At 40.8% G+C, this 25,830-nt stretch overlaps 1 protein-coding gene and 1 long non-coding RNA gene across 7 annotated transcripts in view; both read left to right on the top strand.

Moving 5' to 3' along the window:
• SYT1 (synaptotagmin 1) overlaps nt 1-25,830 on the top strand; it is a 519,707-nt gene that overhangs the window by 4,226 nt on the left and 489,651 nt on the right. The gene's annotated exons all lie outside the window — the stretch shown is intronic.
• On the top strand, nt 6,084-9,328 carry LOC142070589 (uncharacterized). The gene is made up of 2 exons (XR_012666459.1): nt 6,084-6,449; nt 8,415-9,328. It is a non-coding gene; the product is annotated as an uncharacterized LOC142070589 (long non-coding RNA).

Here is a 25,830-nt window from a genome sequence, read left to right as displayed (position 1 = left end):
AAGAAGAACGTATTTTTGTATGCAAGACTTTTGATTGATAGTATGAGACCGGCTGTGATAAAACTGTTTTCTAATACTTTTATCAGCTGTTGCTATCAAAATGTTTTTTATATTAAGCTCTTATTTATTCAAGGGATTTAATGAATAGGCTATTGTCAGTTTTATGGATTTTCAGTTTTTTGGTTTATTAAAAATCCTTACCAAAGAGTTTAGTATTTTCTTAGTTTGTTTTTTTGTCTTTGGGAACTCCCCCAAAACTGATTGCATTTAATATCTCCTTTTCTTTCTAGAGGGAGTGGAGCCTCCCTCTTTAAGATTCTGAAACATTTGCTATGTCAAGATATCACTTTCTCTTTCAGCCAATTAGCTATTATCTAATATAAGTATTAATGTTAAGCAGTGGTTAATTGTAACATTTAATATAAAATCTCTTAGTTAACTGCGATTTAAAAATAATTATGATTACTTAACTATCTGAAGGGTAAATTTCTAATGACTCTTCAAGATATATAGGTAAGCACAATTTTATTGTGGTGTGCCTACGTAGAACTGGTGATGCATTTTGTCTGTTCACTGCTGATTTAACAGAGTTTGTTATAATGCTGTTTACCTATTCTGTTTGACACTTTTTGTCTGAAGAAATGATTTTATTGCAGTGAGGGTGAAATTCAGTTCCCCAGTGTAATGTGGGGGAGGTAGGGAGACAAAATCTACCACTATCCAACCTGAATCCAAGCCATAAATCTGCAGCAAAGAACCTCATCCCTGTCACTTGGTGGCTGACCCTTTAAGGGGTGATAGGTCCAGTCCCAACCTGTGATGCAGTTTGTGACACACTTAGCTCACCTCCCCAGGTGTTTTTTGTTTTGTTTTGTTTTTTAAAGCAAAGCTCATGACAAGCAGGTCATATGGCTAAAATCAAGCCTTCTGGGGTGGCTACAAAAACAGAAGCCTCTACACAGTGGATGGATCTTGTAGGTCTGTAATATGCTTACATCCAACAACACTCCTCATGCCAGGCTTTGAAAGGCCAGTTTGGATACTCCTTCTTTAGTATGCAGACTCATCCCAAAAAGCTGCTACATCAAGGGTCCTCTTCTAAACAAACCCAATGGCGATCTTGTGTTATGTGGATGGCATTGTCCCGGAACTCTGAACCAAAAGGAATTTCATTTTGCAGGCATTACCTTGCTCCAGGGTAACTTTATCTTGTATGCATCACCTTCCAGACCCTCTGTGTTTGGAAATAATATTCATTTTCAATAAACTGTCTTAGTGAATTGGCAAGAAAGGATGGTTGGAAGGGGCTCTTCTCCTCTGGGTGTGTCACTGAGTTGTAGAAGATGGGAAATTAGGTGGCTCAGGCCTAATTGAAAAGATGCTTATTGGGGTGGGTGAAACAAAATCAATCTTGTAGATTTCTTGTGCCTGAAATTAAAAAAAAATATTTCTATTTGAAGGGTCCAAGTTTTTAACTAAACATACATTTGGTAAGCACAGGAACAAAGCTATTGCTTTTGGTATAAATCTACAAATTGATCACCTTTTTATTCTCTTACACTTGCACTTTACCATAGCTGTTTCCTGTTTAATAATAATCAGGGTACACGTCATGAATTTGTTTCTCACTTTGATCTTTCTGAGTACCTGATGGTTAAAGCAGAGAGACAAGGGGAACATGTTCAAGTGACCTTGGCAGAGGTCAAGTACATCTTCATGTTATACTAGAATTGCTTAAAGCTATGAGCAATCTGATGTGTATTACTTTTATTTTTATAAACAGTTGCAAAATGGGATTGGAATGAGGTTTTATATATTAATGTGTATTAAAATTTAGTACCATTTAAACATGTTGGGATAAGTGCTAAAACAGAAGCACTCCAAGAAAAATCAGCTGGGACAAAATAAGCTTGCAGGCATCTAATCTAACTCTATGCACTGTTGCATTTGTTGTTTTCAAAATTTATATCCACTTTTACTGACCTTGACAATGACTTACAATTTATTTTAATACATGATCTTCAAAGGTTGAATTTACCACTTGTACATTAATTAAGATAACTGTTAGCTGGTTACACATGAAAATTAATTTACTCTTTATAAATGTGGACAGAAATCCTGTATCTTTAAAGGTAAATAAGGCCTAGAACCGTCTATGAAAATCAGCAGTGTCTAAGAAAATAGTGGCACTAAATATTTCTAGCTCGCAATCGGGCAGCTACAAGAAGTTGGAATCTTAAACTGATCACTGTTTACTCAAATGTCAGCTGGCTTCCAAAGCAATAAACAGCCAAGTGTTTACTAAAGGTGATGAATCAGATTCCTGGAGGAATAATTGAGACTGTCTACTCTGATTGTTCTTAAAGGATTCAAACCTATCCCTAAAGCCAAAATTTATTTCTGCCTTTCTGACTAACTTGTGGACCTCTTTATCCATCAATTGGATTCTAAAATGCATGTATCACATCTTGGCGAGATGAAAGATAATCAGTGCTAGCATAATGAAACACGACGGTGCCCCTCCAGTTAAGGCTCTATTAGAATTCCCTTTTTAAAATATCAACATGAGTTTTGCATAGCATATAACTAATCAATTTGCATTTTTATTAGGCTGAAATTTGGCTCTAAGCAATGGCTTTTTTTATTCAAATAATTTTTTGGTTTTTAAAAAGACATAAAACAGTTCAGCAGTCTTAAGGGCTCATTTCAGAGCTACCAGGGCAAATTCTTTGCTGTAAATTGACTCAACTTACTTGCACACTATGTGGTGCTCTCCCTCCCACACCGCAGTTTCACTACAGTGGATACCTTCCTGAGATGAACTAAAGCCATCTCCTCTGAGGAACTCCTTGTGTACAATTTGCAGTGTGTTAGCCTTGTAGGTTCTCAAGCAGATGAAAGAGTGTAAAGTTAAGGAGATCTGTTGCTGATGCACTAGAGTAGAAGGAAGGGCTCAACATGAGTATGTAGAAAGTAGTGAGCCTCGTTGAAGGTAGAATTTTTTGTGTGATAGTGTAAAAGGTTGTGCACGTTTGTTCCCTCCACTAGACCAAACATTTTCTACCACACAGGTGGTTCTGAGGATAAATTATTGTGCTCAGATACTACAGTGATGGGGCAATACAAGTATCTAGAAACAAGTGGGCATGCAAAATGTTGGGTGTAACTAGGGAAGGACTGGACAAAAGCCATGATACTACTAGGGCTGTATAAATGAAGTTGCTTTAAGCAGGCTTAGTGGTAATTATGCTGTTCAAATTCTCAGTACAATTTCTGGGACAGCTATGATGCCAATAATGTTAAAATTCTAACACAACTCAAATGTTTCCATTGAAATATCCTTAAGGGTCAGATTTAAGCTGTTTAGGCAAGGGCATTTTAATTTAAAACTGTTGTTCCGTCTTCAGTCTGATTGTGCTTTTGTGTCTTCATGAGGCTATTGCACATATGATTGGACTGCCCACTTTACCATCTGAAAGTATAATGGGGCTTGGTGAAGTTAAAGATAATGGGCTATGTTCAGTCCCTCCCTATGTGGGTGTATAAGGAGTGGGGGAAACGTGTACAGTATTCAAGAGTAGCTGCAAAAATCTGTGCCTATGGTGTTGGGGTAAATGATGTGCGTCCTAACACTACCTGCCAGAGTGAGAATGTTGCTACAACGGGGCTAACAACATGAAATAAGCAAATTCACCGCAAGGTCAGCCAGAATCCTGCGAAATGTGTACATAGCCATTTACAATAAGTGCAAGCTGCCAGCAATAGCAGCAAGTGAGTTGCTCAGAGGACCAGGTAAAGTAGCAAGCACCCTGTAGCATATACAGGCAGCCTTGAAATGGAAGCCTGCACTGATGGAAGGTTTCTTGTTGCAAAACCGGTTGCTGTCCCATATTGCGTTGCGTTTGTGCAGGACTTGGTGCTTTGTGGCAACTCAGCTCTGAATGTCCTTGCTTTTGTGCATTTAAGTCACATCTTTCTTTTTCTTTTCTTTTCTTTTTTTAAAGCATAGTTCTATAAAATGTAATTTCCTTTCACAGGAGAAGTTTAATTCCATCTTCTAAATTTTAATTTAGATTTCAAAGCACCAGTGAATAAGCCACGTGCATGATGAAGAAAGTTGCACAAAACAAATCATCCACTGTCAATCATAATTTAGAAACACGGGTCTAAAAGCCTTAACCGGATATTACTTTTCTTTATATCCCATCTCTTGTTCCGCTTTCAAGGGCGCAACAAATGATTGAGAAGATCGGTTTGAAAATGCACTCCCAGTTGTTTGACAAACATTATAAAATATAGTGGGCAAATGCATGAAAAGGAGAAGTAGGAGAGGATGGTACTTAAATTGTCCTCGTCCTCATATTAAAACTATGTGAGTTTATAATGGTGGGTTGCAATCAGTGGCAGTAGTTTCAGAAAGTAAAAATATTCCATATCAGGAAGAGGCAGCATTTATGCCGATTGTAAACCTTTCAGAACAGGGACCATCATTTTAGTTGTGTTCATATAGTGCCTAGCACGTTGGGACCCTGATCCCTGACTGGGGACTCTACCTGTTGTCGCAATACAAATATTAATGTACCCATGTGCTGTAAAGGTGCTATCATCTATGGTACCTGCAGATAAATGAACACTTTAAACAGTAGATTGCCATAACCATATCAACCATCTTCATCATTATATTATGGATCCTGATTGTGCTTTATAACTAGTGAACAGCTAGATATACAGGAATTGGTAATAATACAAGTGATAATGGGGAACAGATACAGTAGGAAATTGGGATACTGGATTCATTAACTACAATTAGAAACTTATCTGTTTGGTTACCCAGTATACCAGCTTCCTAGTATAACCAATAAATCCATTTTCTAGTTTATAAGCAGCACAAGTTTCCCATTATGCCAGTTTCCCAGTATGTTGCTTCACCAGTTTCCAGTGTAATCCCAGTTACTTGTTTGCTTATTTTAAGATAACTAGTAAACACATAGCGCCACATTCTCAACTGAGATCTGGCTCCTTTCACTATAGAGAACACAACGGGGCTGGATTTTGTCTGTAAACGGCCAGCAAGGAATTTAAATAGGCTGTAAATGGCAAGCTGATGAGGTGGCTCCTGCTTCAGCAGCTCCCACGGTCTCTGGTGTTGGAAAGGGAGGGGACATGTCAGGGACATAGCAGGACTCTTCTGTGCCTATCCTCTACTAGCAGAGGATCCATTAGAGGCCGTGCTCTGGCATAAATTAGAGTAGTCTCTAGTTGTCATCAGGGCTGGTGCACTTTTTGTCCTCTTACTGTACGTGCTGCCCACAACCCTGTCTATGTTGGTAGCCGCCTATAAGGTGGTCCCCATAAAAGCAATATCTGACAGCTTCACATCACATTAATAAATGTCCTGTTGAAGTAGGGACTTATAAACCCTCTTTTATGAATGCGGGGGAGGGAAACAGGCACAGAGCGTTGAAGTGATTTATCCAAGGTCATTCTGGAAGTGTGGCAGAGTTAAACCCAGATCTCCTGAGTCCCAGGTCGTGGTCTTAGCCACATCACTGAGGGAAGTAGAAGGCGGCCCACGGCTATAGAGCTAGCACATGAAAGGCTCAGTAGCATTGTAAACTAAATGATTTTTCTTTCAAACTCATTATGCACAATATAATTAAGTGGGTTTTGTTTTTTGTGTGTGTGCGTGTTTTAATAACGGAGGTGTCGAGCTAAGAAATGGTTAAAATAAAAGCAATCATACATTTATTTACTTTGCTGGAGTTTAGATGATGATTGTATTTCCTTAAAGGTTATACGTACCCCCACCACTGGCAGAAGATGTCATTGCAATATCTTGACAGGATAAGGGAGTAGCTAGTTAAAAATAAACCACATTATTCCGAGCTTAGAGTTTGTGCGCAGTTTTGCCTTATTATAAAGGAATTGATGTGTGGGTATGCTAAATCCCTGCAGAGCTGTCAAGAAAGAACAAACTTTCTATGCTTGAGCAGGATTTTGAATGGTAGTTAAAACTTTACTATTGGCTACTTAGAAAGCTGTAAAGTTAAGAGCCAGTAAAACTTTAAATGAAGACCTAGCACAGTACTTTTGGGGGGAAAAAAATAAAAGTTTTCTTTATGTCCTGAATGTGATGGGGCAATGGTTAAAGATAAAAGGCTAGATTTTTGTCTACCTGTCTACAAGTATTCAATAGGGAAAGGGTGAAAAGAACTCTTCTCCCGTCTTATTGCTCTTGCACAAGGGCTATCAATAACTCTGATTCTTTTTGCTGATACAGACTAACACGGCTACCCCTCTGAAACCTGTGATTCCTGAAGCATTCTCCAATGCACACTGAAGTCCATGGGAAAATTGCTATGGTCTTCATTAAGCTTTGGATCAGGCCCATCATGTTGAAGGAACCAAGGAGTTCCGCACCAACGGTAGTGCCAGAAATATCACAGTGGGTGAGAATGATGAGAGTGGAGCCATGGCTTCTTCTCTCTACAGTCTACAATGTTGGTCTAAGTTTACTAAGCAGTTATGGCTTTTGAGCTATATATACAAAATACCTTAAATGTTTTTTATTATTTGTCTGTAGAAACTTGTTCAGAAGATCTGGGTAGCTTGTGACCCCCTCAAAGTCATGGCATCACAATTCTTTAAATGGGAACAGTATGTGATGTTAAAGCCTCAGGGTGTGAAAACACGTTTTCAGTGTAGTGCTGGAAAATATGCAGGGGAAAAGAACTCTGCTATATAAAGATAAAAGAGAAGCTGGCAACGTGGAAAATAAGATATGATGTATATTTTAACTTACGAAGGTTTTTTTTAAAAAAAAATCTGAGACTGGCTGTTTCACAGTATTGTATATTGCAGAAAGTATATTTTTACATCAGTTCTAAAGAGGAGTGTTAAGTTAGAACAGTCTAGGGAGAGAAATTCAATACAGCATGTGAAAAATCAGATCACAGCAAAATGGTCGTCCTTGCTGATATCTTTTGGCACTAAAATTTATCACTCATTTCCATCCTCCTTCAAATTAACAGCTAAATGTGATGTATTGGTAGTTGATTTCTGGCTTATAAAGGTTAATTTAACTATATTTAAATGCAAAATAGTGGGTCTACAACTGATTTCTCTATAAGTATGGAAATTCTCATGTATCTGGTTTCTCTCCCTCTCCTACTTTCCCCTCTGTATTTTGATATGCATTCATATGAAAGAGGCCAATTATACTTTGACCGTAGTATAAATAATGCAAAAGTTGTTGCCGCCAGTAGAGAAAAATTTTTTTTTAAAAAACCCTGTGCCCAAACACAAGTTCAGATGTTGAGAATGGGATTAAAAGGACCTTTTAAAAAAGTTTTCATTTTCTTTATCGCCTGTTAAAATACAGTGAAACACAAGCTTGACAATTTTAGCTTATGCTGTGTCTTTTTTTTTTTTCTTGGTCTGAGTATTTAATTTGATGACGAAATCCCAGATCATCATCTATGAGAACCGTGCGCTCAAGAGCATCTTCCATGCATTGACCACCTCCTGTGATGCCTCTGTAACATTGCCCTCCTACCTTCTCTAGAGCCTGTGGAAGACAGTGCACCTTCATCAGCAGTCAATGTTGAGAGAGAAATATGTGTCTTCCAGTAAACAATTGTCCTTCTCTGGCCCTGTGGAGAATACCTAGAAAAAATTAATACAACCAGGAACTGTTAGTTTTCGGTGGTCATATATAGCTATTTTCAAGGGTCTGCTGTTTGTCAGAGGGAGTTCTTGATAGCACGACTTCAACAGAACCATGCTGCAGATTACTGGGGGTTGGGGATAGAGCAGGTACAGAGGCCCAGAGCTTCTGTGAAGGTGGTCCTAGCCTCATATAGATCCCATAGTATTTGTATGGCTTCTTGGTGGGGCCTGCAGCCTTTTTTTTTTTTCCCCTCTTCTTCTTCCTTCAAGGAAGCAAAATCCTGACCCTATGGAACAATGTGGACAGTCTCCATGTATAGAGCAAGAGTGACATTTCCTCCCAAGCGATTTCTCCCTTGGGTTTCATTTTGTGGGAGAGTGATCTGGCTTGAAATTTGACACAAGCTATACATTAACATGCAGTGGGGCTTATCAACCTCTGTAAATCGGCTTATAAAAATCACCTGTGAATTTTACTGGACCATGTGTCTGCGTCTTCCATGGTGCCTCCTATTGCAGAATCAGCATTGGCTTAAGAACTGACTTCACATAATTACTTGTTCTGTTTTCAAAAAGTGGTGCTGTTAAAGGTAAAAGGACCTTTATAATGGGAAGATAAATAAAATACTGCATCTTCACTGGGCCTTAAAACAGGAATAATGAGATAAGCAAGTATCTTTCTCTTTTTCTTTTTTTTTTTTTTAAACAGGGAACTCAAATTTATGCTTTTCCTCTTTATCTTGCAGCTTTCATGATTGAGCTGCTTCCTTCCAGATGGTGCCTATGTGTGCAAGGACTGGGATACACATAGCTCAATCTGTTCAGCTGCAGGCCTCTGCCATCAAAGGGAGCCCTAGGTACTGGATGTGCTAGTCTTTTCAGAGTGGTTCAAGAGCCCATCTCTTAGCAAACAACATTCTAATTTATAACGCTTTTATTTCCAGCTAAAAGGCTTTGGAGTAGTTCTTTTCATAGTTGATGATGATAATCCTGTTACAGGATTCAGCTGATAAGAAATGCAAAAATCCAGAGACATCAACCACCTGTCTGCAGAGGGCGAATTAATTATCGTTTCCAAACATGTTCATGCTGCCACAGAACTGTGACCTAGCATTCTGAGTTTGTTCCAGGCCTTGGTTTGTTAGTGGCCAACTTCTGTTCATTGTGTTGCTGCTGAAATGTCTGAAATGTTCAAAAACATAGCATCATATTGGAGGAAATGCCAGAAAGAATGTTTAAATGGTTGTAAATTTGGCAAGGGACTTCTACCAAAAACCCAAAGGGGTGATGAGTTGTGATCTGAAAACAAAAACTCAACATGCTTGGCCACAGAAATGCTGGTCGATCCTTGCAAAGGACTTAAACAAAAATTACATTTTTGGGAAGCTTCAGTTTTAGTCCCTCATTGTTTATGCCCCTGGCTAGATTATGTTTTACCAGATTGAACATCATTTTTTCTTAGTTTTCTCCGCTCTCTCCCCTTCACCCTCTTGGATTTCCTCCCTGCCCCCCCTTGAAATGAATACATGTGCAGTAATAAAATTTGATTGCAAGCCAAACAGACAAAACACATTTACCATACTGGAAGGCTCAAAAGGTGCCATGTTCATAATCAAAAAATAACTGTCAATAATACAGTAAACAAGATGATTATGTATCACATTGTTGACCCTGTGTGTTCATTATTGTGATTCAGTCGGTCACTCACATTGCTATTTGACAGTTAAAGAGGGTGAATTTTTCAGTGCTGCTACTATATTCCAACTGGGAGGTTATAAATTGAAAGTGTGACTGCAGATTGTAGGCAAGCATGGAAACTACATTTTAAGACCCTGATCCTGAAAGGTTCTCTGTGCATATGGACCCTTACACCTACACAGATCCCCATTAAAGTTGGTGGGCTAGTGTGCAAGCAAAACAATTCATCCACACAAAACATCTTGCAGAATTGGACCCTAAAGATATTGCCATCAACTGATACAGTATGTGGACTCAATTCCTTCAGCAATGGAAACCTTCATCCATTGCTAGTCATTTTAGACAGAGACACAAAGCAGTTTTTCTGTGCTAAGGATCATGTCAAGTAACACATTATCAATATCTTTGTTTATGAAAGAATACTATAGAGATGAATAGAAAATTATATCCTTGTGTAGAATTCTATGAGACATTTCAAAGAGCCTATGGAGAGAACATCATTCTCTATGACATTCTGTTGGTTACAAATGCTTATTAAATTTGCATAAACCCCTATTGGCTTAATCCCTATTGAACACTCAATCATTGTTTTCTTATTAGAAAACGTTTCAGAAATGTTTGTTCTTCTTAAAACAGAAAAAAACCCCACCCAGATTTATGTATGTTTGTTGCACGTAAGACTATGACTGAGGCTCTTTGGTCTTAGAATTTATTTGCCTGGAAGTTTGTCTGTGTTTAGAAACATACGTTTCTGAATCAAAGATACATTTGCTCTGCCATATTACAGCAGTGCTAAAAATAATAGCTGTAAATGTATAAGTTCAGACAGCTAACACGGCAGATAGCTGCAAAAGAACGAAGAAGTCCCATGTGGAAAATATTGTCATTACTCATGTGATCTCAATATTTCCCAGAATGATGAAGGTCATTTTACCGGTATTCAGTATCAGAGTCCAAAGAACAGAGCCCTTCTGAATTGTATTTCCTGTTCCTTTAATGGTTGTTTGAAAGAAACGAAAGAGAATTAAAGGATTGCTACTTCTTACTACAGTGAGCAGTAAAACAAAAAGGAAAGCAGTCCTTCAAGTCACTTGGTGATATCCGTGAGCCTTCTGTACATATTCCCCCTCCCCCCCCCCTTTTTTTTTTTTTTGGTGGTGGTAGTCAGAATTGATTTCTCTATTTTGCTTTTTGTAAAAACTAAATATATATCCCTGGATTCCCCATCCCACACTTAAAACTACACCATAATACATGTTGTGCTACAATGTTTCCCTCCACAAGTGGGAGAGAGAGGGGTTTATTTTCCTGTCAACAAATGGAGACAAATTATATTCCAGTTTCCCTACATCATGGGACGTAATGATGTATCATACCTTTTTATGTAGGTTGTGCTTCATAGCTTTTGCAATAGATATCCTTGGGTCATACTCCCAAACTCAAGATGTGTTTGGGGGGGGAGGGATAGCTCAGTGGTTTGAGCATTGGCCTGCTAAACCAAGGGTTGTGAGTTCAATCCTTGAGGGGGCCATTTAGGGATCTGGGGCAAAAATTGGGGATTGGTCCTGCTTCAAGCAGGGGGTTGGACTAGATGACCTCCTGAGGTCCCTTCCAACCCTAACCTTCTATGATTCTATGTGGTCAGTGTGCTACTAGGAATATTTGTTTTTCCGGGGTTTTCTTTCTTTCTTTCTGCCAGAGAAGAAATTATGTAAAATAATCCAAAAAGCATCTGCGGTGAACAGTTTGTTGCTTATACTGCTATAGTTTCAGAAAAGTTGAGTGAGATAAGAACTAATCAATTTTAATGTAATAAGTGATTTGATCTCACTGCACATTCCAGGCAACGATAGGAGCTAGTGCCCTGTAAAAAAAGGCTTAGATGAATTAATCTCCTCAATTTCTTCTTGGTAAATGACTCGTGATTTTGAGTATCCAATTTAAAACACCTTTAAAAGGGGCTTATTGTCAACATGTGCTGAGCACACACCCTGTGGAAGTCAGACCCTGCACAAGCTCCACCCACAGGCAATTTTCATTCACGTGTGGCAGAAGCTGAAGTACAATTGGATAAAAGCATTATGACAGTCCTGATATAGGTCAGGAGAAAGTTAGTTATTCTAGCTAATTAAGGGCCTGACCCATTGATGTACATGGAAAGATTCCCATTGACTTTGTAGGCACTGATTCAGGCCTTAAATGTGTAATGGTTCTACCTAAGAGGCACAATTGGGGAACATTTTTTCTCTGCTTCATGGAACTTGCTGTTTTGCCTTGAAAAGTACTGAAATCTGATATCAAATAGAAGTTGGAGAACTTCTGGTTAATCAATTTCAGGCATCGGTTGCCATAGTATACTGATGTTCAAGTGGTGATCAAGGAGCTATCAATGTTTGTCTCACCCCACCTTCAAGCAGAAAATGTGAAGCCAGATATTATTGACTAATAAAGAGGAGCTTAGAAAGATGCACAAATTCTACTTTTCTGTGAAATAAATGTAATTGATTTCCCTGGGTTCTGACCAGCTAATATGTATTTATTAGCTACAGATCACTCAAGCAATCTGTACTGGTAAGGTGGAAAAAACACTTTAAAGTAATGCATTCATACTTTTAAAATCTAATATTCTTACCTAACAGTGTGCTGGTGAATAGTTTTGTCATTATTCTTATTTGTATCTGATACATTTTTCACTTGATGTTCTACCATTGATTTGCATGCATGATGCTTTGGTTTTACAAACTTGAATGAATTTCTGCATCTCCTAAAACACAAACTGCATATGACATGAAATGTTCCTTAATAGGCTTCTGCAGAGTGCCTTTCAGTACTCAATCAAATGTTTACATGATCACTTAATTGGAAAACAGTCAGAGAAATTTAAGATTCTTTTTTTCTGTCCATAGATATGTGCAAATATCTCAACCCAAAATCTGGAAAAGATGGTGTAAAATGTAGTTGTGCAAAGCTATCTGAAAGGCTGATTTCACCACCTTTCTATTATATATAGAAATGTATAGAATTTTAGACATAACTTAAGTAAATAAAAGAGATTTGACTGAGGATACTAAGGTGTGTGTGTTTTTTTCTTTTTAATATTAAGCTTACGTTACCAAGTAAAACTGTTACTAGCACTTGTACCTCTCTTCCTTGTCTCATTGGTGAACTCTGTCCAGCATTGCTACAGATTAGGTTCTTTTATTACTGTGGTAGCGTGTAGGAACCCAGTCATGGATCAGGGTTCCATTGTGCTGTAGGAGCTCTACAAACTCAAAACAAGAATTTTTGCCACAAAGAATTTACAATTCTAGCATACTTATTTCAAACTTAATATAATCTGAGGCCAGCTCTAGATTTGCTAGAGTTACTTAATTTTTTTGTTTTGTTTTGAGGCAGCCAACATGCATAAGAATATCTAAATATTAACAAAGCCAATTAACAATACATGTTTGCTAAATACAAAAAAGGTGAGTTTAGATAAAATATCCAACCCAAATTCTCTAGGCCTTATCTAGGCAAAATTCCCAATGATTTTGAATAGGCATCAAATAAATCTCTTCTTTCTGTTAACAGTCTCTGAAGTATTTCTCTTTTGCTCCATGTGTTGGCTATCTTGTGCTCTCAACAACTGCTGAGTTTATTTTCTCATTGTCCCTAGCCAATCAGAAGTAAGAATATATTAGCTCCTAGCTGAACCATGTTTTATGGAAGATTTATTATAAAGCCATATATTTTTCCCTAGAATATGCAAGGGTGGGAACCCCCGCCCCAAAATCCATCACTTATGAGAAGATGTAATATTTGTTTTACATTGACGTAATATGTACTAGATGAAATAAACTACAACCCTTTTCACACCTTCATGAGAGAAAATCACTGACTGTTTCATGAAACAAGATCCCTTTGTATTGGAACTATCCACTGTATGTATGTAGATAGGATCATTCTTAAATGTATTCTAGCTAAGGCCCCAATTCAGTAATACATGGAACCACTCCTTACTATTAAACATGTGAATCGTCCCATACGACCTCAGATTAGTTTTCTATTTAGGGATTTTGTCATATACCGCAGTGGGCATACTCGTAAGCTTAAAGTTTCACTTAAGAGCTTTGCTGGATTTGCTGATCCAAAGTCCATTGAAGTTAGTCTACACTAGCCTTTTTGTTAAATTCAGGTTGATTGCTAATTAACTCAAGGTCTTTGATGAGCTGCATCTGGAGCTGCTCTATAATAACTTATTAATACTGGATGTTGACTTGATTGTGAGGATGTTTGCTATATTGGATAAACTGAATGAAGGGATGTTTAGAAAAGCAGGCATGAAAGACAAGAGTACAGTAGAACCTGAGAGTTAAGAACACCCCAGGAATGGGAATGTTCGTAACTCTGAGCAAAACATTATGGTTGTTCTTTCAAAAGTTTACGACTGAACATTGACTTAATACAGCTTTGAAACTTTACTATACAGCAGAAAAATGCTGCTTTTAACCATCTGAATTTAAATGAAGCAAGCACAGAAACAGTTTCCTTACCTTGTCAAATCTTTTTTTAAACTTTCCCTTTATTTTTTTTAGTAGTTTACATTTAACGCCGTACTTTAGTGTATTATTTTTTTTTGTCTGTGCTGCTGCCTGATTGCATACTTGTTGTTCCAAATCAGATGTGTGGTTGACCAATCAGTTTGTAACTCTGGTTTTCATAACTCTGAGGTTCTACTGTAGTTCAGGATAGCCACTTCTCAGCAAACACTTGATACTTGTTAAGGGACAATGCAAGGACAGGAAAAGGCCTGCAAACACAGAAGATCAAAGGAATTCTGGCAAGTTTAAATGGTACCCTCTATCAAGAGAGGTAGCAGCTGTTCAGAGAAACTAGACTGAGACACGGGCACGCTGGGGGTGTCTGCCGAAGTTAGACCTGCCTAGGTCACCATCAAAGGATGGTAAGACTCTCTAAAACAGTCTACAGGCATGTCTACCTTACGTAAAGTCTTTCCCACCCCCATCCAATGCTTATTTCCTACTGTTAAAATAAATAAATGTCCTACTGTTTTGCTTATTTCCTACTTTTTGTAAGAAGGTTTTTGGGTCTCTATACAGCACTAGTCCCAGACTCCCAAAGGGGAGAATCCTGGGTACCTGAACTCAGTTGGGTTTCCAGGGTAAGCACAATGGATTTGGGCCACTGCAGCCTAGGGTCCAGTCTAAGAGTGGGAGAATTGCAGAATTCCAGCCCATGACAGATAAAGCTTGTGATACAGCATGGCCAGAAGGCAGCAGGAGAGTGATATAGAAGAGAGATGTAAGTCCCAGGATGTGGAGAAGCCTTATTCCCTGTAGAGGGAAAAGAGGTTTCTATAGATCAATTAAAAGCACCTGAAACCAATTTGAACACCTGAAGCTAGTTACCTGATTAAAAACCCCCTGCTTCAAGCAGCTAGGGGAAGGAGTTGGAGTAGAGTGAAGTTTGGAGGAGTTGAAGTAGAGGAGAGTTTGGAGAAGTGCCATGGCTGGCTAGAAGACCAAGACTCTAGGTAAAGAGACACCTGGCTTGTGCAGAGAGAGAGAGGGCAGGAATCCCCGCAAGCTGAAGAGCAGGAGAGGGAAGTAGCCCAGGGGAAGGAAGCACTAGTTCAAGTGGCTTACCACTATCCCGAGGGCCCCTGGGCCAGGACCTGGAGTAGAGTGTGGGCCCGGGTCCCTCCCTCTCCACTACCCTTTTCTGGGTTACTAGTGGGACAGTAAATACCCTAGTTCAGGGGCAGGAAACTGTGCCTTAACCCCCCCCCCCCACCGCAAAAGAGGAAGCACGGGACCCATCATAATCGTACCGGCAATTTGCCACAAGCTATAAGGCCTAGCACCTGGTATAAGGGGACACAGATGAAGCTAAACCTGTAACTGTACATTTGTAAGGGCTAGTGTGGTTACCCCCAATGTTTGTATTCTGGAACAAATCCTAGGTAAAGCACAAACATTTTTTCCCTGGAAGAAGCATTTGGAGATTGTCCACACTGGTCTTTACAAATACATTAACTACCTCAAGTTAATTGGTAATCAGTTAACTCAGTGTAAAAGAAGTATAATGTAGATATATCCTCAATGACTATAGTGAGTTCTGGAGTAGACATGAGGTTGTTTTTTTTTTATTGAGTTCTTTTATTTGCCTTCTGTTTTTGCTTTTTTTTTTTTTAGCCTGGCAGAGGGAGTCACATTTTCAAGCTATTCTCAATAACCAGGAGAGGTAGAGCCTTTTTGCATTATTTAAAAAAAAAAAAGAGAGATTCTGGGATAATCATGTGACTTTAAAAGCTGAGACTTTAAGATATTGCAAATATTGTAAGACCTTCAGTAAAATCTTGAGACTGACAATACTGCTGTGATTTCCGCAAACAATACATGATTAAATCCCTAACATAAAACAAATCTCACAATGCATGCTATTAACGTTTAAATGGTAATTCCAGTTAAGAATAGAACATACTGAAAGTGTCTTTGTTACACAGTCACTTATTACATTTTTAATGTTCTAAGAAAATCAAGAATTTGTTTTCCTAAATAATCCCTAATGGACAATGATGCTAGGGTAAAAAAAAAATTGTTTTAAAACAAGCAATCATAAAACGGTCGATGGCAGGTTTTGTTATTAACCATTGCACTTATTTACTGAACGTTACTTAAGACTTCTCTACATAAGAGTGATGTGATAAGTAAAGCACACTAACATGCTGCACTTTAGTTGCCCTGTGTAGACCCTTCTGGTGAGCTCTAAAAGGTATCTAGTTTGCATGAACATAGGAATGTTTGAAACAGGACTAAATTAATTATAAAAAGTACCTAGTATGCATGCGCCAGCAGGATCAGCATGGGGCAGTTAAAGCACATGTTAGAATGCTTTTCAAATCACAAACCTCTAGTGCACTTTGCCAGCTCTGTGAAGACAAGCCCTTAGTTCATTAGAAGACCAGTGGCATTCAGCAGGGAAAAGTAAATCGGCAAGAATTTTTTTGTTTGTGTTTGCACCACAAGAGAAGAGTAATTCTCAGCATGTTTTTAATATCCCAAAGACCTAGAAGTCTCTCAATAAACAGGCAAGAATGTTTGCCAGCAGTTTCTCTAGAAAGGTGCAGTAAATTGAATTATGTTTAAGGGAGCACTTTTAGAAGTTCAAGAATATTTCTCTTCTCTTTGTATCTTTGGAAAAAATAAAATGAACCGAGATGCAAGTCATCTCATGCTTGACTTATAAGATGCCTGAAGGTGATGCTCTATCTTCGTAGTTGAGAACCAAATTCATTTTTATCTCATTGAGGACTGAAAGTTTTGTTCCGTTGTGGACCATGGAGCAGTATACAAAAGACATTTTTTAACCATATATTTCCTTATGTCAGCTTCATGACTGAGCAGCCAGTAGCTCTTGTGACATACATTGTTTCTTGTCACAATGTTCATGATTTGAAATGTTAGCTAGCTAGCTTTACTGTCTTGTCTTTTATGATCTACTTGAACCTTACAGATTTAGTGAATCGCTCCAGAACACACACTGAGAATAAACCCGTTTAATAATGTGCTGAGGCTTACTTACGTGATGCGATTAAAAACGAGGAAATTGTTCAGTTCAACCTACTATGTTAGAACCAAAGTTCACCAATTTCACTGTATAAAGTCAACATAGATTCCAGTGTGTTACTAGAGTGTTACTGTTTTAAAAGGTTTTTTTGGTTATAAATTCAACCTTTTTAAGTTTAGTTTCTAGCTATCTAATTTTATGAATGTGTTGTCTGAAACCTTTCTTTATCAATTTATTCTGAGACAAAAAACCATCACAGGGAATAGAAATAGTGTTACATTTTATACGAGTTAGAAGCTTGTATATCTCTGTTAGTATAATATAATACTTCATATAATGTTGAGGGGGGAAATTTACACCTATATTTGGCTCTGGTGCCTGAAAATGTGCAACAGGTAAATTAGTCTGCAGATAGTGAAGAATTGACTAAAAAGAACTGGAAGAATATGCAACTGAAAGTGATCCTGTATGATTGTAGTAAGTGTCAAACAAATAAAGGACAGTTTGCTAACTAGTATTGTAGCATTTCAAGTAGTGTTCTGTTATGGTAATGAGGAAATATTAGTCAAATCACACAATAAGAAAAGAAACCAAAAAACTAAGATTGTAACATGAAAAAGAAATTGGAAAAACAGCAATAAAGGGAGGAGTGAACAAATGGAAAGAAAAAGGAAATATCTTATCTTTAGTAGTAGATAAAACTATTTAAAGGAACCAGTAGCCTGGACAGTAAATGAAAGAGGGGTCTTCTGTATAGGTATCTGAACTAGAGGGTGTAGTCCTGGTGGTAACTGATGGAGATTGTGGTATTAGATGGCTCAGGAGAATGAAACTAGAAGAGGAAACTTTTGAACAAGGTGTTTCCAGAAGTTCTGCCACTTTGTGGGGATCTGCTTCCAGATATGACTTCCAGCAGTGCCTTGCACCAGAAGGTATGGGATTCTCCAAGGCTCTCAATCACCAGAGTGGTCTAAACTGGGGTGCTTAAGAATTTTAGTAGCTCCAACTATGCTAGTTGTAGAGAAAATATGGGTAAAATAATGAAAAAACAGCCAGAACTTTTTTTTGTTTTCTTTTCCTCATGCATAGGTGAGTTATGATGATTCTAACAGACATTATCATGCTGGGTTTTACTGTGATCAGTGAGTACTGGTAGGAAATTTTAATCCTCAGCCAAACGTTCAGATTCAGAATTCTGTGTTCAATTCAGAGTTCTGAAGATTCTGTCCAGGAAGGGATTTTTGGCTGTTTTTTTCCCCTTGAAATGATGGATGGGCTCAAGATTCCAAATTCTCTTTGGGCTAAATTCTCTTTGGGTTTCTAGGCCCTGGTCTACACTAGGACTTTAGGTCGAATTTAGCAGCGTTAAATCGATGTAAACCTGCACCCGTCCACACAATGAAGCCCTTTATTTCGACTTAAAGGGCTCTTAAAATCGATTTCCTTACTCCACCCCTGACAAGTGGATTAGCGCTTAAATCGACCTTGCCGGCTCGAATTTGGGGTACTGTGGACACAATTCGACGGTATTGGCCTCCGGGAGCTATCCCAGAGTGCTCCATTGTGACCGCTCTGGACAGCACTCTCAACTCAGATGCACTGGCCAGGTAGACAGGAAAAGAACCGCGAACTTTTGAATCTCATTTCCTGTTTGGCCAGCGTGGCAAGCTGCAGGTGACCATGCAGAGCTCATCAGCACAGGTGACCATGATGGAGTCCCAGAATCGCAAAAGAGCTCCAGCATGGACCGAACGGGAGGTACGGGATCTGATCGCTGTTTGGGGAGAGGAATCCGTGCTATCAGAACTCCGTTCCAGTTTTCGAAATGCCAAAACCTTTGTCAAAATCTCCCAGGGCATGAAGGACAGAGGCCATAACAGGGACCCGAAGCAGTGCCGCGTGAAACTGAAGGAGCTGAGGCAAGCCTACCAGAAAACCAGAGAGGCGAACGGCCGCTCCGGGTCAGAGCCCCAAACATGCCGCTTCTATGATGAGCTGCGTGCCATTTTAGGGGGTTCAGCCACCACTACCCCAGCTGTGTTGTTTGACTCCTTCAATGGAGATGGAGGCAATATGGAAGCGGGTTTTGGGGACGAAGAAGATGATGATGATGAGGTTGTAGATAGCTCACAGCAAGCAAGCGGAGGAACCAGTTTTCCCGACAGCCAGGAACTGTTTCTCACCCTGGACCTGGAGCCAGTACCCCCCGAACCCACCCAAGGCTGCCTCCTGGACCCAGCAGATGGAGAAGGGACCTCTGGTGAGTGTACCTTTTAAAATACTATACATGGTTTAAAAGCAAGCATGTGAAAGGATTACTTTGCCCTGGCATTCGCGGTTCTCCTAGATGTACTCCTAAAGCCTTTGCAAAAGGTTTCTGGGGAGGGCAGCCTTATTGCGTCCTTCATGGTAGGACACTTTACCACTCCAGGCCAGTAACACGAACTCGGGAATCATTGTAGAACAAAGCATTGCAGTCCGTTTGCTGGCATTCAAACAACATCCGTTCTTTATCTCTCTGTGTTATCCTCAGGAGAGTGAGATATAATTCATGGTCACCTGGTTGAAATAGAGTGTTTTTCTTCAGGGGACACTAAGAGGAGCCCATTCCTGCTGGGCTGTTTGCCTGTGGCTAAACAGAAATGTTCCCCGCTGTTAGCCACAGGGAGGGGGGAAGGTTGAGGGGGTAGCCACGCGGTGGGGGGAGGCAAAATGCGACCTTGTAATGAAAGCGCATGTGCTATGTATGTAATGTTAACAGCAAGGTTTACCCTGAAAGAGTGTAGCCACTGTTTTATAAAATGTGTCTTTTTAAATACCGCTGTCCCTTTTTTTTCCTCCACCAGCTGCATGTGTTTCAATGATCGCAGGATCTTCTCCTTCCCAGGGGCTAGTGAAGCTTAGAAAGAAAGAAAAAAAAACGCACTCGCGATGAAATGTTCTCCGAGCTCATGCTGTCCTCCCACACTGACAGAGCACAGACGAATGCATGGAGGCAAATGTCAGAGTGCAGGAAAGCGCAAAATGACTGGGAGGAGAGGTGGCGGGCTGAAGAGAGTAAGTGGCGGGCTGAAGAGAGGGCTGAAGCTCAAATGTGGCAGCAGCGTGATGAGAGGAGGCAGGATTCAATGCTGAGGCTGCTGGAGGACCAAACCAGTATGCTCCAGTGTATGGTTGAGCTGCAGCAAAGGCAGCTGGAGCACAGACTGCCACTACAGCCCCTGTGTAACCAACCGCCCTCCTCCCCAAGTTCCATAGCCTCCACACCCATACGCCCAAGAACGCGGTGGGGGGGCCTCCGGCCAACCAGCCACTCCACCACAGAGGATTGCCTAAAAAAAAGAAGGCTGTCATTCAATAAATTTTAAAGTTGTAAACTTTTAAAGTGCTGTGCTTAAAGTGCTGTGTGGCATTTTCCTTCCCTCCTCCACCACCCCTCCTGGGCAACCTTGGTAGTCATCCCCCTATTTGTGTGATGAATGAATAAAGAATGCATGAATGTGAAGCAACAATGACTTTATTGCCTCTGCAAGCGGTGATTGAAGGGAGGAGGGGCGGGTGGTTAGCTTACAGGGAAGTAGAGTGAACCAAGGGGCGGGGGGTTTCATCAAGGAGAAACAAACAGAACTTTCACACCGTAGCCTGGCCAGTCATGAAACTGGTTTTCAAAGCTTCTCTGATGCGCACCGCACCCTCCTGTGCTCTTCTAACCGCCCTGGTGTCTGGCTGCGCGTAACCAGCAGCCAGGCGATTTGCCTCAACCTCCCACCCCGCCATAAACGTCTTCCCCTTACTCTCACAGATATTGTGGAGCACACAGCAAGCAGTAATAACAGTGGGAATATTGGTTTCGCTGAGGTCTAAGCGAGTCAGTAAACTGCGCCAGCGCGCCTTTAAACGTCCAAATGCACATTCTACCACCATTCTGCACTTGCTCAGCATGTAGTTGAACAGCTCCTGACTACTGTCCAGGCTGCCTGTGTACAGCTTCATGAGCCATGGCATTAAGGGGTAGGCTGGGTCCCCAAGGACACATATAGGCATTTCAACATCCCCAACAGTTATTTTCTGGTCTGGGAATAAAGTCCCTTCCTGCGGCTTTTGAAACAGACCAGAGTTCCTGAAGATGCGAGTATCATGCACCTTTCCCGGCCATCCCACGTTGATGTTGGTGAAACGTCCCTTGTGATCCACCAGAGCTTGCAGCACTATCGAAAAGTACCGCTTGCGGTTTATGTACTCGGCGGCTTGGTGCTCCGGTGCCAAGATAGGGATATGGGTTCCGTCTATGGCCCCACCACAGTTAGGGAATCCCATTGCAGCAAAGCCATCCTCTATGACCTGCACATTTCCCAGGGTCACTACCCTTGATATCAGCAGATCTTTGATTGCGTGGGCTACTTGCATCACAGCAGCCCCAACAGTAGATTTGCCCACTCCAAATTGATTCCCAACTGACCGGTAGCTGTCTGGCGTTGCAAGCTTCCACAGGGCTATCGCCGCTCGCTTCTCAACTGTGAGGGCTGCTCTCATCTTGGTATTCATGCGCCTCAGGGCAGGAGAAAGCAAGTCACAAAGTTCCATGAAAGTGCCCTTACGCATGCGAAAGTTTCGCAGCCACTGGGAATCGTCCCAGACCTGCAACACTATGCGGTCCCACCAGTCTGTGCTTGTTTCCCGAGCCCAGAATCGGCGTTCCACAGCATGAACCTGCCCCATTAGCACCATGATGCATGCATTGGCAGGGCCCATGCTTTCAGAGAAATCTGTGTCCATGTCCTGATCACTCACGTGACCGCGCTGACGTCGCCTCCTCGCCCGGTATCGCTTGGTATTGCCAGGTTCCGGTGCTGCATATACTGCTGGATAATGCGTGTGGTGTTTAATGTGCTCCTAATTGCCAAAGTCAGCTGAGCGGCCTCCATGCTTGCCTTGGTATGGCGTCCGCACAGAAAAAAGGCGCGGAACAATTGTCTGCCGTTGCTCTGACGGAGGAAGGGGCGACTGACGACACGGCTTACAGGGTTGGCTTCAGGGAGCTAAAATCAACAAAGGGGGTGTCTTTACATCAAGGAGTATTTCAGGCAGGACTTCACGGAGGGTTCCAATAAGAAATGGTGTACCTAAGTTATTGTTCTTATTGGAACAAGGAGGTTAGCCTGGCCTCTGATTGATACATGGCTAGATTTACCTTGCTGTACCTTCTCTGTGAGTGACTGCAGTGTGACCTAGAGGAATGAGTCCCCTAGACAGGGGAGGGGGGGAAGCAAATGAGTACAAAACAAATCTGGTCTATTTCTTGTTTTGATCCACTCCATCTATCTTTTACATCTTTGGCTGGCAGCAGACGGTGCAGAAGGACTGCATGCCATCCACATCTCATGGCTGCTCGGCAGAAGATGGTACAATACGACTGCTAGCAATCCTCATCTCTTGCCTGCCTGGCAGAAGATGGTACAGTACGACTGCTAGCAATCCGTATCGCCTGTCTTCTCACCATAAGACGGTTCAATAGGACTGAAGAGAATGACCTGGTCAAGTCACTCCAAATTTAGTCCCTGCGCCCATGTCTGCCCAGGCGCTCCCAGCCGACGTGGCCAGGAGCACCTCGGACACGACGAGGACAACTACCAGTCATACTGCACCGTCTGCTGCCAGAAGGCAATGGGTTGCTGCTACTGTGTAGCAAAGCCGTACCGCATCTGCCAGCACCCAGGAGATATAGGGTGACGGATACCTGAGCGGGCTCCATGCTTGCCGTGGTATGGCGTCTGCACAGGTAACTCAGGAAAAAAGGCGCGAAATGATTGTCTGCCCTTGCTTTCACGGAGGGAGGGAGGGAACGGGGGCCTGACGATATGTACCCAGAACCACCCGCGACACTGTTTTAGCCCCATCAGGCACTGGGATCTCAACCCAGAATTCCAATGGGCAGCGGAGACTGCAGGAACTGTGGGATAGCTACCCACAGTGCAACACTCTGGAAGTCGACTCTAGCTTCGTACTGTGGAAGCGCTCCGCCGAGTTAATGCACTTAATGCACTTAGAGCATTTTCTGTGGGGACACACACACTCGAATATATAAAACCGATTTCTAAAAAACTGACTTCTATAAATTCAACCTTATTCCGTAGTGTAGACATACCCTAGGAGACTTACACTGTGAATGTGATAAAGTGGCTGTAACACTTTGAATGTTAAAACATTATTGCTTGTGACACTTTTTCTTTCTTCTTTTTAGCTTTTATGGTTAAAGATCTGTGCTTTACTGTTTCTAGAAGTTATTTGAATACAAGAGCATATGTTGATTGCAGCTGAAGAGATCATGAGGCATATTTTCAAAAGTGCTTGCCACCTAATAGCTCTCATTTTTAAGTATCACCATACCCAAGAGTTCAAAAATCACAAGTTAACTTCCCATCCAAAAAAAATATGAGATTGGCTTAAAAATCTTGATGTTTTAAAAATAATTATAGGTTCTTTTTATTTATCTTCTGATTTTTGAGCCGTGTGTGTGTGTATGTGCAACCATGGGGATTTGAAACCTTTTTGTTAAATGAAAGCTGATATTCTCACATTATGGCATGACTCCAGGAGCTTGAGGCTTTAGAAAACACCAAATATTGCAGGAGTTAACACTGCTTTTTGTGAACATGGGAGTGGTATATCGAAAGAGTTGATTATTTGAATGAAATAATTATGTTCTGTTGATCCTAAAATCTGAATGCTAGAAAATAAAAATAGGTTTTGTTTTTTTTAAACTTGCCAGCTGCTGTTCTCCTCCAAAGTTAGGATATACCCCCAAAGGACTTAACAAAAATATGGTTGACTGACCATTGTTGTTCAATAGAGTTCACTTAGTTGGATTCATACTGTTTACTGCTACAGTAGTATGTCAGTCTGGTTGTGATTTTAATGTTCAATAAATACTTCATACTTACATGATTGCATATCAACATTGATTTGTGCCTAGAAGCAACATTTTAAATTTGTCATGATGTGTCAGTGGCAATTTATTTTGCTTAGAACTGGAGATCAAATTGATTCAAGTTTAATTGATTATTGATGGCATATATTTGTTAAAATTCATGTGTGTCAAATTTTGTTTCCTGTCAATTTCCTGGTTGTGGGATTGCACGGGTGCAACTGAGAACAGAATTTGTCCCTCTGATTGTTATTTACTTTAGCACATTTGATGCAGGTTAAAAGATTACACTTGGACCGCAGTGAGAATTTCTTATCTATAAATGAATAAAGAGGTATAATGATAGCAATACATTAATTTATTTCTAATAAACATGTACAGTAAGATGAATTGAATGATTGAATACTGTACATTCATGTTACTGAGTCTATGGCAAAACCCCCATTGACTTCAATGGAGGCAGGATCAGGCAGTGAATATGTTTTATGTAGGTGTGTATTATAGGTGGAGCTGGTATCATCACCTGTAGCTAAGTTTCCTGACACTTCCCATTATAAGACCTGTCTTCAGTTGCTTATAACTTTGCCAAACTGAAATAATTCAGGCAGAGTATCTACTTGAGGCTCTTTTTTTAAAAAAACTAAAATAAAAAAAATTAAAAATAAAAAAAGTTTCAGTTAAAATAGTTAAGCTGTTGCCAAGAATGAGACTAGGGGAAAATACATTGTTTTGCCCATAAAGAAACCCATTTAATTAAGAAGCTTGAGCGCTTCCATGATTTGGAGCTTGAAATTTGGGTATGGAGGTTGTCCTGGGATATGCCTTTTGCCAACCCTGTGAAAATTCACCAACTTTGGTAGAGTTAACAGCCTGTGAAAAATCCCTGTACACGCATGTTGAGTAGTCTTGTTAGTTTGGCACATAAAATTCAATGAAGATTCTGTAGCCCTGAGCATGCTTATCCCTTTGCAGCTCCTAGGTGCCAACCAGACTGCTCATGTGCTAGCCATCCCAGGGGTTGAGGATTTTCCATGGCATTGCTCCTGCTGTGGCACGGGGCACAGGAAATGAGTGCAGGGAAATTGCCTGTGCGGCGAAAAGGGGCGCTTTGAGTGTACAAGAAAGACAATGTGGGGGAGGAAGCAGCCTGGCTCAAATGCAGAGGGGGGTGAGGGCAGAGAGAATAGATTGGGGCAGGGGAGACTGGAACCAGGAGCTAGGACTGGCCGGGCTAGGCGACTGCCCTGGGGTGCCAACGGGGACATGGTGGCGATGGTGGTAGTGCACTGGGGTGAGGGTTAAGGTCGGGGGAGGAGCAGTGCAGGAGGATTCTGGGGCTGGCTTGGAGAGGAGACTAGAACAAGGAATGAGGAAGGGGACAGACTGCGACAAGGAGCTGAGGGAGGAGGGACTGGAAATGTGAGGAGAAGACAAGTACAGAAGAGATCAGGCTTGGGGAGTACAGGGCAGAAAGGTCTGTGAACACAAGACACACTTCCTTCCAGAACCTGGAATCGAACCCAAGATTTCAGATTCTCAGTGTTCCTCTGTTGTCGGCCAATATCAGTGAAATCTACTAGCAAAACATGTGTTCCACTCCTCTCCTTGTAGCTGGCTCACGTAGAGGGTGACATACCTGTAAGGCTATGGCGGATTATATAAAGCTCTGAATGAGAATTGCCCTGGTTATATTCAAGACCTTGGCCCTGAGCCACCACCTGATAAGTATTTGTGCTCACATGCTACCTGGTGATTAGAAGTTATGTCATCACGCTTGAAATTAGTGGACAAACAAGACTCTTGCTGTGGCAGGTTTGACGGTGTGGAACTTTCTCCCTTCTGAAATCCAGTTTATTTCATCTCACCCATTTTTAAAAAAAAAAAATTACTTTTTTCAGCGCTCTTTTTAAATTACTACCCTGGTCACTGCACACCAGAACGTAATCACAACCGCTGGCTACTGCAAG

This window comes from Caretta caretta, chromosome 1 (assembly GCF_965140235.1).
Source record: "Caretta caretta isolate rCarCar2 chromosome 1, rCarCar1.hap1, whole genome shotgun sequence".
NCBI lineage: Eukaryota > Metazoa > Chordata > Testudines > Cheloniidae > Caretta > Caretta caretta.
This window is presented reverse-complemented; position numbering and strand designations above follow the sequence as displayed.